Raw genomic sequence first — 20,541 nt, 5'->3', positions numbered from 1 at the left:
ATTTTCTTTGTGTCCCCATAAGATACAGCACCCCCCTCCAGCAGGAAGTAGTAAGAGAAGCTACGCCCAAATTCCCAAATTATATGTAATTTTACTTTGTTAAGGTTAAAACCTTCCTTTTGGGAAAAAAGGGGGGGGGTGCTGTAGGATGTTCTGTATGGCAAATGTGTTGCTGATTAGTCAATAAATAAAACACTGATTGGCCATTGGCTAGGCAGGAAGTGTAGGCAGGACAAGGAGGAGAATAAAGTTGGGAAGTGGAAGGCTGAGTCAGAGGAACTGCCAGCCGCCACGATGACAAACAGCATGTGAAGATGCCGGTAAGCCACGAGCCATGTGGCAAGGTATAGATGAATGGAAATGGATTAATTTAAGCTGTAAGAACAGTTAGCAAGAAGCCTGCCACGGCCATATAGTTTGTAACCAATATAAGTCTCTGTGTTTACTTGGTCCGGTCTGAGTGGCTGTGGGACTGGCAGGTGAGAGAGATTTGTCCTGACTGTGGGCCAGGCAGGAAAACTCTAGCTGCAGATATCATTGTTTTTCACTGCTGAGTAGTACTCCACTGTGTATATGTGCCACATTTTCTTTATCCATTCTTCAGTTGAAGGGCATCTAGGTTGTTTCCAGGTTCTGGCTATTATGAATAATGCTGATATGAACATAGTTGAGCATGTGTCCTTGTGGTAAGATTGAGCATTCCTTTGGTATATGCCCAAGAGTGATATAGCTGGGTCTTGAGAAAGACTTATTCTCAATTTTCTGAAAAACCGCCATACTGATTTCCAGAGTGGCTGGACAAGTTTGCATTCCCACCAACAGTGGAGGAGTGTTCCCCTTGCTCCACATCCTCTCCAACATAAGCTGTCATCAGTGTTTTTGATCTTAGCCATTCTGACAGGTGTAAGATGGTATCTCAGAGTCATTTTGATTTGCATTTCCCTGATGACTAAGGATGTTGAGCAGTTCCTTAAATGTCTTTCAGCCATTTGAGATTCTTCTGTTGAGAATTCTCTGTTAAGCTCTGTAGACCATTTTTTAACTGGATTGTTCAGTATTTTGAAGTCTAGCTTTTTGAGTTCTTTATATATTTTGGAGATCATCCCTGTCAGATATGGGGTTGATAAAGATCTTTTCCCATTCTGTAGGCTGAAAGACTCTATTCTTTTAGTCTTCTATCCCAATTCTTTTGGTTATTGATATTACAAATTAATCCTTATAGACTACATGCCCAAAATATAAACTAATAGTTGATTTAAATGCATTAGCCTTTAAAAAATAATTATTATTGTGTGTCTGTGTAAGTACATTATGGGGGAAACAGAAACATGGTAAAGCACATGTTTGGAGATGAGAGGACAGCTCTGTGAAGCTGGTTTTCTCTTCCCACTTTACACAGGTTCCAGCGATCAAACTCAAGTCATCAAGCTTGTATAGCAAATTTACTCACCGAGCCACCTTTCTGGTCCCTACTTAATCTTTTAAATTATGCATAAAATAAACTTTGGAGTTATAAACTAAAATTATAATAATACTGGCTTTTAACTAATTGTTTTAATATGTATTAATCCTTAACAGAAACCAAAAAGAACTGCAGAACACTGAATATTAGCTTTCAATTTTTTCAATTTTATTTTTATTTTATGTGTAAATTTGAATACCTGTGTGTATGTTTGTGCACCACATGTATACCTGGCACCCAAGGAAGACAGAAAACAGCACTGGTTTCCTGGAACTGGAATTACCAACACCTGTAAATCATAATGTGGGAATGGGGAACTGAACTCAGATCCTCCGGAAGAGCAGCCAGTGCTCTTAACTATTGAGCCAGCTCTCTAGCCTTCAAGTTTTTTCATCACACTTATTTATTTATCTATTTATCTATTTGGACTGTGTGTGTAGGCTCACGTGCCATATTCATATGTGTACGTCAGAGAACAACTTGTAGAAGGTCGTTCTCTCCTTCTACTGAATGGGTCTCAAGGATCTATCAGGCTTGGCAGCAGACACCTTCATCCACTGAGCTATGGAACTGGCCGAACTATCAAAAACAAGTTTTGAGACAAGGTGTCATTGTATAGTCCTGGCTGGCCTGGAACTCACTCAATAGATCAGGCTAGCCTAGAATTCAGAGATCTACTTTATGCCTCCTGGGTGCTGGGATTAAAGGTGTGTACTACAATACCTGGCTACAAACTGATCTTGTAGTGCTCATAGCGCTATTGTAACAAATTACACAAATTGAATGATTTATCACAACAGAAATTTATTCTGTTACGGTTCTAATGGCCCAAAGTCCAAAATCAGGTTGCTGGCATACATGGTTCATTCTGGAAACTTTTTGCTGCTCACCTGTGTTCTGGTGGCTGCCAACAATTCTTGGGATTCCTTAGCTTGTGATGTATTACTTTAATCTCTACCTCCCTCAATCATATTATCTCTTCTCTTCAAAAGACATTTTTAACTGTATTTAGGTCTCATGCTGGTAGTTTGAATGAGAATGGTCCCCAAAGGCTCATATACTTGCATCCTTAGTCCCCAGCTGGTGAATTGCTTGGAAGGATTAGGAGGTGTGGCCTAGCTGGATTTGGTGAGTTTTTGTTGGAGGAGGTGTGTGACCTGGGGGTGGGCTTTGAGGTTTCAAAAGCCCATGCCAAGCCTAGTGAGTCCCCCCCACCTCTCCTCTCTATCTGCTGCCTGTGGACCAGGATGTAAAGTTCTCAGGTACTTCTCAAGCACCCTGCCTAACGCCATGCTCCCTGTCGTCATGATGATAATGGACCCGAAACTTACTCTGAAACTGTAAGCAACCCCCCAATTAAATGCTTTCTTTTATAAGAGTTGCCTTGGTCATGGTGTCTCTTCACAGCAATAGAACAGTGACTAAGATACATGCTAATCAAGGATTATCTGTCTTTAGGTACTTAATTACATTTGCAGACTCTCTTTTCCAAATATGTTCCATGTATAGATTATGGGTAGATACATCTTTTGAGGAATATCATTCAATTTATGCAATTCTAGAGACAGAAAACAAATTGGTGGTTGTCAGAGACAGGGGGTGATTAGAAGAAAGGGTTATAAAGAGTCCTGAAAAAAATTGTGGTCCATTATCTTGATTGTAGTGACAGTTTCATGGATATAAACACATATTAAAAGTCATTAAGTGAGTTGGGTGCCTTTAATCCCAGCACTTGTGAAGCAGAGGCAGGTAGATCTTTGTGAGTTTGAGGCCAGCCTGGTCTACATAGTGAGTGCCAGGACAGCCAGGGCTACACAGAGAAACACTGACTTCAAAACAAAACAAAACACTCCCACCCACCCCCTCAAAAGTTGTATTTTTTGTACACTAAAGTGTACAATTTGTACACTAAAGTGTACAATTTGCAATGAGAAAACCATCATTTCTCATATTGGAATTTTAAAATGCAATCATGAGTGATACTAATCCTAAACCATTCAAACTCAAAAGAAAAACTAGAGTTTTTTTAACAAGTGGAAACTGAGGGAGCTATAACCATTCCAGACACTGAGATGGGAGGATCATGAATTTGAAGATGATAGCCTGGTCTATATAGCAAGACTCCCCATCTCAAAAAAAAGTGTGTGTGGGGGGGATTGCAGAAGAGAAAATCTGAGTTATAAATTCAATGACTGACAGAGTGACAGTGGCTACCCCAAATAGGAACACAATGTAAATCAGAGAGCTTAATGCTTGTTTCCCAAGGCCTCACATGGATCCTTGGTGAAGGCTTGTGTAGTCAGTGAACCACAGGAGCACTAACAACACAACTCTCTGTGCTACCAAGTATGCCTGTAGACCAGGGAGGTTGGCTAAGAAAACCAAGAAGTGAAAGAACATCCAGGAAGGTTGCAAAGACAAATAGGAAACTTTTAAAAGGATACATAAAATCAAACTGTAAAATTAACATACATATGACCAAGTAATTCAATGTAGCCATTTTCATTCTCATTTACCAAGACAAAAGTTTACCTTGTAATTACTATGAGAGAAGAAAAACAAAAGGGGAGAGAAGTATGAACTCTCACAGGACTGCCTCTTCCCAGACTCTTAGTAGTAAGTATTTAATAATGCACTGGAAAATCTGCTCAAACACAAAATTTCCTGCTGTATTGTTTAAAAACTACTAAATTAAATACATAAGCAAAATGCATGTTTCCTATTCCACTGAAAGTTTAAAGTTAAACATAGTAAAGCAAATAAATGTAGATTTATCTATTAATAAACTTTATGGTGTTATTCCATGGAAAATATATCACATTAAAGGACCAAAACACAATCTTTGAAAAAGATCAAGCATCTTTAATGAGATTTACTAAGCAACACCCATTTGTTCCAGTGTATCAAGTTTAACTCCCATGACTAGCAGTTCTATTTGGCAATCTCAATGCATAAGACAAATAATTCATAAAAGTTTGACAATATTATTTTTAGTCTGCATGCTTCTTGGATTTAGCCCATAAATGCTTCTTCTTTATGTTACTCCAGGGACTGATTCCATTCAGGCACAAAGATGTTTGTCAGCCATTGTAAGAGAGTAAAAACACTCTGTTCAATCATTATATTCTGAGAATTCAAATAATATAACTCATTTGGGAAGACATTAAGAACACGACAATTAAAAAGTGACTATTGCTGCACTGAAATGGTGTCAAGGAAGTATGACAGAATAATCAAGACTGCATACTATGAATGAGAAGTAAATCTCTAATAGCTATAGTTACTAATGATCCATTCTGGTAAGTTTAACAATTTATCTGTCTATCATAAAACAAGGTTGAAAATGGTCAACTAAAACAGCTTGTTAAATGGAAACAGTGTTTACATGTACCTTGATAATATTATAAATGTACCTTGATTATACTATGAAGCACAGAATGCTTTTAATTTTAATGAGGGAGAAATACATCTAAAATTAGAACTCAACAAAAACATCTGAATCAATTGTTTCCCCCAACTACTTCCAAACAAAATATTTCAAATTCCACACAAGATTCTGCAAACCCTATGAGTACAAGCTCTAATCTTGACACTGAATTTGGAACATCTCCATGGAGGAAATCCATGGACCAGATGTGAATTTATTCTTCCAGATGCATTTTATAAATATGAGAACAAATAAAACATTTCTCTACTTAAAAATACACTGGATAGAATTAGCAAAGAGGAAATCCCACAGATCTTCAGTATTCCACTACTCTAAGGCATCATTCACTAGACACTAAAGAAGAACTAATTACTGTTCTACATTTTCAGTTAACATCAACTTCACACTTACAGTTCATCATTTCTGTGTTCAGTAGCCATATTAATCACAACAGAAATTGTTTTAAATAACATTTTCCTTAATTTTATATAGAAATTAAGGAGAAAAAATACCTTCAGTTTTAATTAAATACCATGACTTCAAGATTCAAGGTAAATTTTTATATACAAAGAAAAACGAATCTACAATGGCAAATTAATGATCACAACAAAATTGAATAAAATCTAATTTCATGATCTCTTAGTTTTTTTTTTATAATACTTAAAATGCCGATGGCATAAGTCCTAAAATTTAAAACTTACTATCACAAAATCCAATTTTCAGCATATTAAGAATTTAAACAAAAGTGGTCTTTGGGAACGTATGTATGTATGTATGTATGTATGTATGTATGTATGTGTGTGTGTGTATGTATGTATGTGTGTGTGTACGTATTACTTTATGTGTATGGGTGTTTTGCTTGCAGGTATATCTGTGTGCTTGATGCACCCAGAGGTCAGAGGAGGGCATCAAATTCCCTAAAACTGAAGTTGCGAGATTGTTGTGAGCTGCCGTATGACTGCCGGGAATCGAATTTGGTCCTCTGAAAAAACAAGTTCTCTTAACCAATGAGCTATCTCTCCAGGCCTTAGGTACTTACATTTCATTTGCCCCTTCCATCCAGTGATATTTAAAACATTTAACAGATCCTATTAAATATTTAACAAAAGTCAAGAAAATGGATGAGATGCTATTTTTATGCAGAAGTGATACATAAATACAATTTAGTAGTAAGAATTATGAACAGATAGATATAATCTTAATTTCTATTTTAAATGATAATTGCCTAATCCACTAAGAAAGAATGGCAACTCATGTAACCACTGTAAATTACTAAGGCATAAATGCATTTGTACAAGCACGTTAGACTGACTTCATTTTTGTGCAACTGTTTTCAATTATTCAATAAGAAATTTACACTTATTTTATCCTGCAATAAAAATGATTATCTTAAATTTAACGGCCTATTTAATCTAAAATGATTTTAAATGATTTCACAGTAGTACATAATGCTTACTTAAATGATTCAAATTCTAAATTAAAAGAAAAAGCTTTCCCAGGTAGAAGGTATTTTAGAAGTGATCACTGTTTAATTCAAAGAGTGAGGATGATTTCTTGTTGAACATGGATGCTGGGAACCAGTTACTTCAATAACTGTAGGATAAAAAGCGAGAAATTATGTTCTTTAGTAAAACTATAGAGTACTCAAATCATAAAACAGTGTTTCTTTTCCAGTACCAGAATGAACAAGAAATGATTTCTTTCACATGCATGCATATTTAATGCGTAACTTTTTTCTGTTGTGTCAAAAACTATTGAGCTTTGCTAAGAGTAATTCTGTGGAAATATACAATTGTGATTAGATTTTATATAAAGAAAGAACAACATTTAGTTAAAGAGCTCTATTTCAGATGTTTTCTTTTCACTATGAAAAATTCTATCAAAGGAAAAGAGGAAGAGGAGGAGAATAAAGGCTAAAAGGGCAGTGAGATGGCTCAATAGTAAAAGCTTGTGTGCAAGCCTGATGACCTGTGTTCAACCCCCAGAACCCATGGCAGAAAAAGAACTGATTCCAGAAACTTGTTCTCTGTCCTGGACACACGCACCACACTATGACCATACCTGTAATCAACCACATATACGTACCATATATACACACAGTAATAATTTTTTAAAAATTTAATTGAAAAGAAATTCTAGGGACTGGAGAGATGGCTCAGCAGTTAAAAGCATCCTCTTGCAGAAGATCCAAGTCCGGTTCCCAGCATCCATGTCCATCTGCTTAAGCTACCTGGAAGTCTAGGTCCAAGAGATTCAAGGCCCTTTCCTTGCATCAGCAGATACCTACACACACACACATATGCACATAATTAAAAAATAAAAAATTTAAAAATATTTAAAAAGAAATGAGAAATTCTATCAAAGGCCAAAAAAATCTATTTATTTAAAAGGAACTAATTATAAATTTTACTTAAATTTATTTTGAATTGGAATGACAAAAATCTAAGCTGAATTGTATAAAGCTTCTAGTTTTAGGGTAAAAAAACCCATTCGCCAGCAGATAAGGATAGCTGCAATCTAATATATTATCAATTAGCAAAAACATCTTTGGGTAGTACTCAAAAAAAAAAAAAACAGAACAAAAAAGTAAGAAGAAAAACAGAAAAGATAAAATGAGGAAAGCAAAATTATTTTAATCTGATATAAAAAATTACAAGCTTTTAAAGACTATGAGACTGTTTCTTGCAACAAAAGCCCATTAAGGATATTGAAAACAAAATGAAGCACAGGAAGAAAAAAAACCATCAAATTTGTAACTTATTAAGAGAAAACAGAAATGAAGAGAGCTTTTCTCCTTTTAAATTATTATTGTTTTTATTGCTTTTATTTGGCAGTGCTGGGCTTGAACCGGGAACTTAATGTGTCTGAGCCAAGAACCCTCACTGCCTGAATTCTATCACCAGCCACTTCTAAACTGTCTTTACACTTATAAAGCATTGTTGTTTCTATGAGACCATTCTCCAATGGCATACTTTCAGCATTACACTTTTATAATCTAATGTATTTTATTTCAATCTCATAAATAGTTCCAAAAACTAAACCACAAAACAAATATTAAAAAACGTATTTCATTTAGTATGTCACTATAGGAATTTTGATAGGTTAAATAATAGAGAATATAATTAATAAATATTTTTAAAACATGAGTCAAAATATTATTTGATTTCTTTCTTCGTCAAATAATTAAAGAGAGCCCGCTGTGGTCCAATGACTTCAAGTACCACAAAGATGCAGTACTGAATTAGCGAGCCAGGCAAGCCCCTTGCCCTCATGAAAGCCGCTCTCTTGGGGGTCAGTGGGCAAGCGAGTAGTTGTGGTAAGTGCGACTCAAAAAGTTACTCAATTTTTCACCTTCTGAAATATTTAATGTTGGCGAATTACTAATTAAAGTTTCTGTGAAGTTCCCAAGTCAAACGTCTCTTAGTGCTTCTCTTACACAGTGTTTAAGAACTGAAGAGTCTCCCTCATTGATAGCTCTAGTTCTTTTCCACTTCCTTTTCTATTCCTAGAAAGGTAGAAATTTTAAATTGTGCACAATTTTTCATATTCTTAGAATAAATCTGTTCAAAGACACTATTTTAATTTTTAAAATCTTAGCACATGTTCTTCACAGTACTAATGTTATTAGTTTTTCTAATTCTTAATCCCTTTGATCAAGAAAACTACCCAACTTTAAATGTTTTAGACCAAGTCTGGCGACACAAGTCTGCAATCTCAGAACCCAGGGAGTGAGACTACAAATTCAAAGCTTGTCTGGGCTATGGACTGAATTCAAGACCAGTCAGATACTATTTCAAAGTAAAACTCTTTTTGTGATTGGTGGTAGTTTTTTTGCGTGTGTGTGTGTGTGTGTGTGTGTGTATGTGTGTGTGTGTGTGTGTGTGTGTGTGTGTGTGTGTGTGTGTGTGTGTTTTAAGAGATCTTGGGGATACAGCTAAATCGTAGCATGTTAGCATGTTTGTCTAGCAAGTGTGAGGTCCTGCTCTCAATTCTAAGTACTGTGAGAAAACATACATTTTCAATACTAGTTGTAAGGCCTTAGGTAAATTATTTAGTTTATTTGAACTTCAGTTCACTCAATTTTGAAATAGGAAAAAAGGCAGTGATTTCTCTAAAAGATTACAGAAGAAATTAAATGAAGTAATACATGTAAGGGCACTTGGAATATAAAAACCAATCAGTGAATATTAGCTATTATTAATTACAATGTAATTTTATTTATCTCTGAGACTCCATGTGCATCATCAATCTGAGGTCTCTGTTTTTCTTCAGCTTTGGAAAGTGCAGTCTTTCTCTTTTCTCAGATACTCTAATTTCTGGATTAAGAACTCATAAGAAAGGAGGAGGGTTGTGCTCTAGAAACCAGACTAGGAAGCTTTGTCCTTTCCCTGTCCAGGCAGTGTCAAATGATGAACATCTCTCAGGACAAATGGGGACAAGAGAAAGCCCCTCCATACCATAAGAAGCAGAAGTGTGAGCTGGAGCAACCTGTTGCCAACACTAGAATTGGCCCGTATCACATACAGTCTGAGTTTGAGGAGACAATAAAAAATACTATGCTCTGAGACTGGATGTGGGGAACTTCTCCTGGGGCTCTGAGTGTCGCACTGGAAAACCAAGGATCATTGTTGCTGTCTACAGTACATTCAGTGACAAGTTGGTCTGCACCAACACACTGGTGAAGAACTGCATTATGCTTGCTGAGAGCACATCTAACAGTGGTAGAATACCAAATACGCACTGCCCCTGGGCTAAGAAGAGGCCAAGCTGACTCTTGAGGAGGAAGAGATTTTAAACAAAAAAATAACCAAAATTAAAAAGAAATATGATAAAAGGAAAAAGAATGCCAATATCAGCAGTCATCTGGTGAAGCATTTCCAACAGGACCAGCGTCTGGCCTGCATTGTATCAAGCCTGGGCCAGTGTGGTAGAGCAGAAGGCTACGTGCTTGAGAGCAAGGAGCTAGAGTTCTATCTGAGGAAGATCAAAGCCTAGAAAAGCAAATATGTTGTCATCCGTAGCTCATGTAATAAAGGTGTTTATTTTTCTTTTAAAAAAGAATAGAACTGTAAGGTGTGAACGAACCCTCTCTTCTCATTCTGTCTTCATTGTTCTTAATATCTCTTACTTTTTTTCCTTTGAGTCTCTGTGCTATTTACACTCATTCTAAACAAATTTGTGTTTTAATTATTTTTTATTATTTATTTTCTTTATTACTATTAGTTCTAATTCTTGTGTTTATTTTCCTGCTTGTTTGAGAAATTTACTTTTCAAAGGCAAAGATTAAGAACCAAAAGCAGCCAGGCCAGGCGGTGGTGGTGCACGTCTTAAATCCCAGCACTTAGGAGGCAGAGCCAGTCGGATCTCTGTGAGTTCGAGGCCAGCCTGGTCTACAGAACAAGACCCAGGACAGGCACCAAAACTATACAGAAAAACCCTGTCTCAAAAAAAAAAAAAAAAAAAAGAAAGAAAGAAAGAAAGAAAAAAGAACCAGAAACAACCATTCTGGCAAAGGCCTATGGCTGAAAGTACAAGAGCAAAGGAGTAGGACAGACATAAAAAGGGAGTAAATCCATTCCTACAGAACCCCTCCCTTGAAAGTAGTGTTAATCCATTTCAGAGAGTCTATGTCCTCATGACTTACATCCCATTTAGCCCTCTTCCCAATACCACAGCACTATGGCTCAAATTTTAAAGTCTCAACTTCAGAGTACACATTCAAAACATAGTAGAGGAAACAGTGATGCTACCAAATGTATTTGGGAAATACAAGTTTACATAATCCTTTAAGTCAACTTAAAATATAGTGTCTTTCACGTGTTTCTAACAACAACCCTGGGAAAAAAAGAACATGGTTTACTAACCCAGTTTTAAGACATAAGATCCAAGGTAAGAAACTACCAAGTCACCTACACAGAGAGAGAGAGAGAGAGAGAGAGAGGGAGGGAGGGAAGGAGGGAGGGAGGGGGGGAGGGAGAGGGAGGGAGGGAGAGGGAGAGAGGGAGAGAGGGAGGGAGGGAGAGAGAGAGAAAATAAATAGAATGAGACCAAGAAAACCCATTACACTTTCACTAATTGTTCATTAAGAGCACACAGATTTGGGTTTCTCTTGGTAACTATTCTTACTGGTTTTGGCTAATTTCAAGTATTAAAGCCTAAAACTCTTTCTACTTCCTTTCTGCTTCAACTTTTCGCATGTGATACTAATTGAGACTCCTACTATACTAGACACTGATGCTGCTGAAGGGATTTATGAAAATACCATGTAACCTTGCCTAGGTTCTAAGACACATCTTCCACTCTAATATTTCCACAGTTACATGGATCTTCCAATTTAGGCTCAAACAAACTGACATCAGTTAGACAAGACATCACAATAAACACAACTATGCTCATAAAATATATATTCGTTTGAACACAACTTTGGTTAAAAATATTTACATTTGTTTAAAAAATTATACAGTCATACTGTTCTCAAACAGAAAATAAGACTACACATATAAAGTGGATGGCCATATACTATGTAAGGCAGTTAAATCTTGGGGCTGGAGGGATGGCTCAGTGGTTACAAGCACTAACTGCTCATCCAGAGAACCCAGGTTCAATTCCCAAAACAGATATGGCAAGTCAGAATTGTCCGTAACTCCAGTTCCAGGGGATCTGACACCCTCATACAGACATACATGCAGGCAAAACCTCAATTTACATTAAATAAAATAAATAAAATCTAAAAAAACAGAAAAAGAAAATGACTTGTTGCTCATTTACAATGCCAGGGAATGGTTAATAAATTAGTAAAAAAAAAAAATCAAAATAGTTTCTTCTAAACTCACCCAAAAAAGTTCCTGTATGTTGTGTTACTTCCTTGTGTAAGAATCTATAATGGTCTAGGTATGAAACATGTCTATAATCTTAGCACTTGGGGATGGGGGTAGAGGCAAGAGGATTCAGGAGTTCAAGGGCATCATAGTTGAACCCAGTGTCTTAAGAAAACAAACAAGCAAACAAATTACAATAGTTTCTTATTGCTTCCTACTTCAAATACAGACACCTCCCAACTTTCCAGGCCCTCCACAATCTGACTTCATAAATTTAGAGAACTGCAATTTCTACTTTTCCCCCAACCACTCCCTGACTGAGCTCCATCTTTCTTATAACTCTGCTTTGGTCTGTTCACTACCAGTGTCTCTCCATTGAGAAAAAATCCTAACCAGCCTTCAGATTGAATTCAGGTTTCACTCCCTAATAGATCTTAAAAGCCTTAGGAGTGTGGAAAGCATCCCTCTCTTCTCCATCAGAGGAGAGAAAGCAAGCAGGCTGATGAGGCTCTGGGTTCAACCTAATGCATGGAAGAACAAAAAAGGAGGACTGGAGAGTAAAGGGATGCTAAAAGGGAAGGAGAGGCTAGAAGAGAGAGGCAGAGGAAGGGGGCCGCAGAGAAGGGGAAGGGAAGGAAGCTTTAAAGACAGAAAACTCAATCTTAAAAAAATTAAATGGAATCCTCAACCAAAGTGTTAAAAGTAGTTCCAGCTAGTCCAAAGCCCAGTTTGGGAACTGTTTTGATTTCACAGTACTGACACGTGAACAAGCAAATCAAACTGTAAGAATCAAACCCTATGCTTTACTTTGCTTTTCAATTTAATGTAACTAAAATACAAACAAGTCCGTTATTCAGTTGGGTTTCTTGCATTTTAACACATGACTTTCTACGATTTGGAGTAGACTGAAAGTTTATGAACCTTTAAGTCTCAATAAATTAAGTGTCATTGTTGAAAGGAAACGAGTGGATGAGCACTGATTACTCTTAGAAATACAACGCTGTGTTTGAACTTGGTGACACAGCCTGACGAGTCAGTCGCTCTCGGGTACTATTCACACCTTTTTCTCCCTATTTACAACCACGCACTATGATTCCTCTCAAGGATTAAAGTAAAGCTGTAATGCTATAAAGTTCCTAAAGAATGAGGAGTATCTAGTTAAACCAAAAAAAAAAAAAAAAAGGTTTTTGTGTGTGAAGGAATCTACTACTTCTGGTCAGAAGTCCTCTTTCTGGAATTTCTGATGAATGAGAAGAATTTTCATCTCACAAAGCAACGTGCAATTCCTTGTGTCACTACAATTGGCTATCCACCGAAACAACTGATGTTATTACAAAACAAGTTAAAGAAACAAACAAAGCTCTTTCAATTCCTGCTCTGATTCATTATTAGAATTTACCTCAACCACAATTACAGATACTGAATGCGAATGTCAGTTACTCTGAAGGACAGGACATTAGACAATTTAAACAGCAGCAAATTAAATTCAGCTATCCTTAGTCACTGACTGATGACTCTATTCCTATTTGTACATTTTTAAAGTAAGACTTATGTCCTTCCTGGAAGTTCTTTTTGCATTCCAGATTACAACAGGGACTCAAGTACAACAAAGGAAAAATGCAGTACGTCAGGAGTTAGGCAGGACAAGATTTACAAGCAACCACATACATGTAGTCAAATTCTTCAACAAAATTAAGAATCTTTATTTAAATTTTTTCAACATGTAATTTAGCACAATGAAACTTAGTTCTGGCTTAATATCAAACCTTGAAATATAATCAGAAAATGTATGTTCCTAATGTGTGCATTAGGAAAAATTACTTACAAAGAATGTTTTCCACTCTTTAGTACAGAGTTGCTTATACCATGCATCCAATGTCTTTCTAATGTCATAATTGTGTAAGAAACAAGAACTATCACTATCAATTTTCATCTTCCAGTTTAGAAGAAAAACCAAAAGTCTGTTTTCCATAAAATTAGAAATGATGGTGAAACAAGTTATTTTTTATTTTCAGGACACAAATAAAGGACTTTTTAAAGGGGATCTTATAACTGCTCAGAATGATATTAAACTTACAATCTTCCTAACCTGGCTTCCCAAGCCATATACTTTTAAACAGTTACACAATTTCTATATCTGAATTATTTTAACAAATGGTTGTTGTTATTTCTACTGCTGACTATCTGCCCACCCCCACACACACCCCTTCCTTTGTTAAAGTCACATCTGCAGGGGACAAAAGGGCTACTAAAAAAAGAACACTCGGCTCTTCCAAGTTCATATCCTGCCAACAGATATTTTGCAATGGTCAGGACTTAAACACGGTCACACAGGAGTATTTTTTTTACATATTAAGGTATTTAGGATAGAAATCCTTGGCTCAATTAAAGTAGTTGTATTAATAATATACTTTACTACATAAATCTGTGATCTTTGCCTAATCCTCTGATTTACAGCATGTTTTCTAAACTTTACATAACAAAGACTGAGTATGTCTGTTCCCCTTGTCTTTGCAATGAGTATATTTATCATTAATTATTGTCATGTATAAGTATTCATCCTAATGTGCATCCTTAAAGATCCCCAACAATGAAGCTTAGGTTTCTGAAGGGTTTTGTTTGTTTCTTTTCTTCATTAAAAAGATTCTCTGGGCCGGGCGGTGGTGGCGCACGCCTTTAATCCCAGCACTCGGGAGGCAGAGCCAGGCGGATCTCTGTGAGTTCGAGGCCAGCCTGGACTACCAAGTGAGTTCCAGGAAAGGCGCAAAGCTACACAGAGAAACCCTGTCTCGAAAAACCAAAAAAAAAAAAAAAAAGATTCTCTGACTTCAAGTCTAATGTCTAAATTGAAAACAGCAAGTAAACTATAGATATTTAATTCCTTAGAGTGAAATTATTTTCATAATGCTAGGAAACATCAAATAAGTATCATCCACCAACTGATATGGAACCAGCTCACAGAAATGAAATAATACATACACAGAGAGGCAATGGCTGAAATACATGTGGAACAGACAGTTTTCAAGTTGACCTGGTTTGCTTAGCCTCAACATATTTCCTTCTCTGAAATCTCTCAATTCCCCCTTTTATTACAAGGATTCATTCAGCCTAACTTGTCCTTATGGAAGGATTTAACATGAATATGGAAATACTCTTGCCCCACCCCCACCCCCGGCCTGTATTCATAAAACCCCAACCGTGTTTCAATCAGGAATTTTTTTTGTTGTTTTCTTTCCTCCCATCAAATGGTAATGAGAAGGGAAGGAAAACCTGCCTTTCACAGTCCATTTTAAGCATGACTAATAGTTGATCTTTCACCAGAAGTTGCCTGTTTAATTTAAAAAAATAATAAAGCAACCAACAATGCTCTAAGATTATATATTTCCATAAACCAAGGACTTTCTTAAAGCCCTGAAGAATAAACTATATTTCTCTGATATTTTAGGGTGTGAAGCTAGGGCTCAAAAAAGCATGACAAGCTGCTAAATATTTGAATCATAAGAATTTGCTAACATCTCACTTATTCAACACTCTTAACTGTGTGGCAAAGGGCCCAAGTTGTAAAATTAGGTCAAACAAGCAAATAGTAAAAGAATAAAATTAAGTATCACAAATCTTTTTTTTGAGGAAACTTGGTTTCCCTCATAGTAGAACCCTTTGGCTGTCACTAAATCATTAGATACTATTATTTTGTATAAATTTCTAACAAAGCAAGTGATCCTGGAAGAGACAACAAATGCATTCACACGAAGGCTGAAGGTGAAGACATGAAAGTTTCCCCAAAATAGGTTAGGTCAGACCTTCATGTCTACACACTCCCAACTTATTTTAAGCATCACTTGTTACACCAGATGATGAGACCTAATACTCCCAAGGAATACTTTAGCTATCAATGGTGAAATATCGTTACTATGTAATTTTAGGAATATGCATGACTTACAAGGTGTGTGCTTTTGCAGTTACATACATACACCCCTACCTTGTCTATGCCTTTTTTCTGTTTTCTGCCATAGCAACTCTTTCATGAGTCACCACATTACTATGACTTTATCCCTCCCTGCCTAGGTCTCACTACTTCAGTATCTGGATTCACCTGTTATTTTACCTATTGAAATTCAAGATGAATCAGGGGTTGTGATGCCATAAAATATGAAAAGCCTGGATCCCATGTATCTCTAAAGAGATACTCAAGGAAGAGTCTGATGAAAAAAAAAAATGAGAGTAAGAATGGCAACATAAGATTCAGCTCATAAATATGTGCAATATAGTTGAGTAAAATTTTCTATTTTTTCCTAAGTATTTACTAAGTAGTAGTAATTAAATTATAATTACTTGTATTTTCTCCTTTAAGATTAGTAGGTGTGATATCTTTCTGTTACTATATCAAATACTCAACACCATCCATCAGCCTGTAAAGAAAAGGTTTACTTTTGCTCACAATTTTAGAAGCTTCAGTCTATGATTGGTTGGCACCACTTCTTTTGGGCCCATGGTCAAACAACTCAAGGCAGGGAGTACACAGCAGAGCAAAGGCCTCATTTGACAGGCAGGAAGCAAAAACGAGAGAGAGGAAAAGACCGAGGCCCAAGACACAGTCTCCTTCAAGGGCACTGACTAGCAGCCACCATATTAGGCCTACTTCTGAAGGGTTCTATCACCTCCCAGTACCACCGTTTTAGAAAGCAAACCCTTGGGGCTGGAGAGATGGCTCAGAGGTCCTGAGTTCAATTCCCAGCAACCACATGGTGGCTCTCAACCATCCATAAGGAGATCTGGTGCCCTCTTCTGGCCTGCAGTCATACATGCTGTATACATAATAAATAAATAAATCTTTAAAAAAAAAAAAAAAGAAAAGAAAGAAAGAAAGCAAACCCTCAGCACAGGGGCAGACATTCCAGATGCAAATTATAGCACAAAGAAAAATGGAAGGACTTCATCCTACCTGGCAGCTTCACAGTATCCCATAGCAGGAAAACTCTCAAGAGGTTATGACACTGAAATAATTTGTAGTTACATGAAAAAAAAAAACCTGAAAATAAAACCCTCAGAAATTATAATAACCTATCCTTACTTGAAAAAACAAAAACAAAATTTCCAGATTCTTTCAAAAATAGCCAAAAAATGCAATGGAGTTTTTGTTTTGTTTTCAGACAGGGTTTATTGTGTAACCCCTGTTGTCCTGGAACTCTGTGTGTAGACCTGGCTGGCCTCAAACTCACAGAGCTCTGCTTGTCTCTGCCTCCTGGTACAGGGATTTATCTGTTTACATCTTGCTCTCTCCCATTAAAATACTTTTGAAGAGCTTTCTAAATAAATTCATTTCATTCTTTTTCATAGAACTGAGCATATGGATCAAGACTATTAAGAAAGCTTTAAGTAGTTTGCTATAAGAAACATCAATAAATACATTTGTTACTAATTAGAATCTTATTATTAAAGCCTGAGTATACAGATACAGATACCAATATTTAAAGAAATGTTATAGCATGACCACACTGACAGCCAAAATCTTTACTTATTACTATTTTATTTTGTTTTTTTTAAAAATTAGGACTTCACACTTTTAATCCCAGCACTCAGGAGGCAGATCTCTGTGAGTTCCAGGCCAGCATGGTCTACAAAGCAAGTTCCAGGACAGCTAGGGCTACATAGAGAAACCCTGTCTCGAAAAACAAAAGAAATTAGAACTTTAAGGGTGGGGTTTATGGCTTAGTGACAGAGTATTTGCTTAGCTGTGAAAGGCTTTGAGTTCAATCCCTAGTAAATTTTGTGCGCGCACGCCATGAAAAGGTATTACACTTCATCCTTTCAACATTATACTTGGGAACTAAGTTGACAAGCTCACCAGAGGATTTATTTAATTCTTAAAGAGACTATACTTATCTGTGCCTGCTTCCCTTTTTCAGAAAGTTTTTTTTTAATTTTATGTATACATGTGAGTGCCTGCATGTACATATGTGCAACTGCATGTATGCAATGGCCATCGAAGACAGAAGAGGGTACTGGATCCCTTGGAACTGGAGTTACAGAAGGTTGGTTGTGAGCCACCATGAGTGTGCTGAGAAACAAACCCAGGTCCTGTACAAGAAGAGGGAAGTACTCTTCATTGCTGAGCCATCTTTTGGCCTCCAGTGTACCTCACTTTCTTATTTAATATTTCTTCTTTGACTACACTAGTATAAGGTTTGATGCAACGTATACATCTCTGTCCTAGAAAACACATAACCTTTTAAGTTTATAGGCTCTCAACCAGATTTGTACTCTAGTCAAGTTTATTTTGTAGGTATCCTTTTAAAATTGTCGTTCCTGACAGAGCAAGTCTCTACTCTCCAAATGTTCTGATAGCTGGCTGAGTTTTATCTTGCTAGTTCCTGTGCTAATTAAAAGTTGAGTGAGCTTTTGATACATTCATCTTTTATTTTATATGAAAGTCATGTTTCCACATACAACAATCATTTGTCAGTGGAGCACTTTATCTGTAAATAGACAGGATTTCTCCCTAAACCTCCAGAGCTCTCTTATTAACTGAGTGAACTCATCTCCATTTCTGAATCATAGAAGTAAAGAAAATGTATATTTTCCATAATTTTTAAGTTTTCTTAAATCATTATATGAATATATTATATATGTGATTTTATTCTTCAATTACACATAATTATGACTACATAAGAACTACATCAAAGAATGGATTTTTGGTGGGAGACTGAGACAGGATCTCATGCAGCCTGGGCTAGTCTTGAACTCACTAGCGAAGAACTCCTGATCCTCCTGCTTCCACCTGCCAAGTGTGGGATTACAGCCATGCAGCACCATACCCAGTGATAAACATTTTTTAAGAAAACGTGCTATACATCTAGAAATAAAAACAATGTAGAATACACTTTTAACTCATTAATAAATTCCATGTTCTGGTTCTTTTACAAAGGTTATTTTAAATCTAACTTATCTTTTTGCTATCTTTACTAGGTTTTTTATACTATAGTAACACGACCATCACAAAATTAACTGGGTTGTTTTCTATATTTTCAGGATTTTGAAAGAATTTTAACAAAGAATTTTGGAATATTGTGGGCTACTGCAGAAAGATTAACAGGTCTAGGCCTAGAGAGCCACATGGCCCTGCTGCCCTTTCCTGAAATGAAGCATAAACAATTTTTTCCTTAATTATTTAAATAAACTTTTTACCTCAGAATAATTTCAGATGTAACAGAAATGCCGCACATATAGGACAGTGTTTCAGAATATCCTTCATCTAGTTTCCTCTCATTTTTTATTATTTTCTATATTCTGGTGTATGTGTCTAAATCAATAGGTTAGCACTGGTTACAACACTATTAAGCTACAGATTTTACCCTGATTTCCTCCAGTTTATTCACTAATGTCTGTTCTTTGCTCCAAAACACCACACTGTGTTTAGTGTACTCTATGAAAGCTTCTCAACATTTATTTTTCTTTCCATAAACTGGACAGTTTTGCAAAGTTCTGGTTAGAAATATCATACAACCTCTCAAAATTTGGATCTGCCTGATATTCCTAGACTGGCATTATAGGTTTGTAGAAGGATACTAGAGATAGGTGACCTTCTCATTGTATCATATCAGGAAGTACATTCTACCCACAAGGAAAGGCTACCCTTGATCACTTGCTGGACAGCTTTTTAAACTTCATATACTTAATTTTTGTTCAAGTTTCTACCTCTTTTTATATTTCATTCTAATAATTTATATTTTGTTTTAAAATTTTGGCCACTGATATGGGGATACTACTCTAATGCCACATAAGAATTCTATCTCAACTTTCTGTTCAACTAGCTTTTCAATGCCAGTATATCATCTGACTAAATTTTAGAATTGTATTTATTACCATCATTAAACAGTAGTCAGTCTTTACCCACTGACAGAAGTTTGAAAGCACCTTATGAGATAGTAACTTTTATCATTTTTTTTATATTCTTGAATGAAACAATACAGTGCTACATAAGAGAGAACACAAAATGGCCAAGAACTTGAGCTCCACAATCACTAATTCAGTACAAAAACAATTCTACTGCTAGAGAGTATGAATGAGTACATGAACCTCACTGTCTCTACTTGCAAAAGAGAATAAAAGTCTACATTTTTTAGAGATACCTGGTACTATTTACTATAAACAGTGCTAAGCAAATTTCTAGTAAGTTAAACTACGAATGAAACTTTCAATTTTGGTAAATATATAGTACACTGGTGTGAAATATCCTAAAATAACATGATTAAACATCGCTTGCTTGCCAGCTCTTTACCTACATTCCTAAATAGACCACTCCTACCTAGGATTCATGGGACTGTGTCTATCTAGCCTTCCTATGGCCATACAGACAGCACATAACACAGGATGTAGAAGAAACTAACTGTGCCCAAATCTGGCATTCAAAGACCCATTCAATAAATTAACAATATAACATAGCTAATGTTAAAGAACTGGCACAGATGTTTACAACAAACCAAGGATCCCTTCTCTCTTAAAAAAAAAAAAAAAAAAAAAGGTTAATTCTGCCTTCCAGAACATGAAAAGCAGAGGCTGTATTTTGTTTTTGTTTGCTTTTTTTTTTTTTTTTACAAAGGTTGCCACAGATCTGCTTTAACACCTATTCTATACCATATTCTAATCCTGGGAACACATGCTAAGAAAAGAAAAGGCTAAAAACTTTAACAACTGTACATGAGATGTAACTACAGTTTCAAAGTCAAACTCCCAAAGTGATTTTAGAATGAAAATGAGAAATAGTTTTTGTTCATTTTAATTTTAGTAAAGAATAGAAATGACTACAGAATCTTACCATGTTAACAAGAAAGTTT

The 20,541-nt window shown here is 36.1% G+C and overlaps 1 protein-coding gene, 1 long non-coding RNA gene and 1 pseudogene across 5 annotated transcripts in view; 1 reads left to right on the top strand and 2 right to left on the bottom strand.

Annotated features, from left to right (window-relative positions):
* The window catches only part of Sbf2 (SET binding factor 2), a 359,732-nt gene that overhangs the window by 226,716 nt on the left and 112,475 nt on the right, over positions 1 to 20,541 (bottom strand). The window lies entirely within an intron of this gene.
* LOC128094626 (uncharacterized) lies at positions 4,053 to 10,799 on the bottom strand. The gene is made up of 3 exons (XR_008213020.1): positions 10,754 to 10,799; positions 6,975 to 7,172; positions 4,053 to 6,482 (listed from the first exon to the last, which is right to left on the bottom strand). It is a non-coding gene; the product is annotated as an uncharacterized LOC128094626 (long non-coding RNA).
* Positions 8,945 to 10,100, top strand: LOC128094622 (40S ribosomal protein S8-like; annotated as a pseudogene).

This window comes from Peromyscus californicus, unplaced genomic scaffold (assembly GCF_007827085.1).
Source record: "Peromyscus californicus insignis strain IS unplaced genomic scaffold, ASM782708v3 Scaffold_4__1_contigs__length_199733344, whole genome shotgun sequence".
NCBI lineage: Eukaryota > Metazoa > Chordata > Mammalia > Rodentia > Cricetidae > Peromyscus > Peromyscus californicus.
This window is presented reverse-complemented; position numbering and strand designations above follow the sequence as displayed.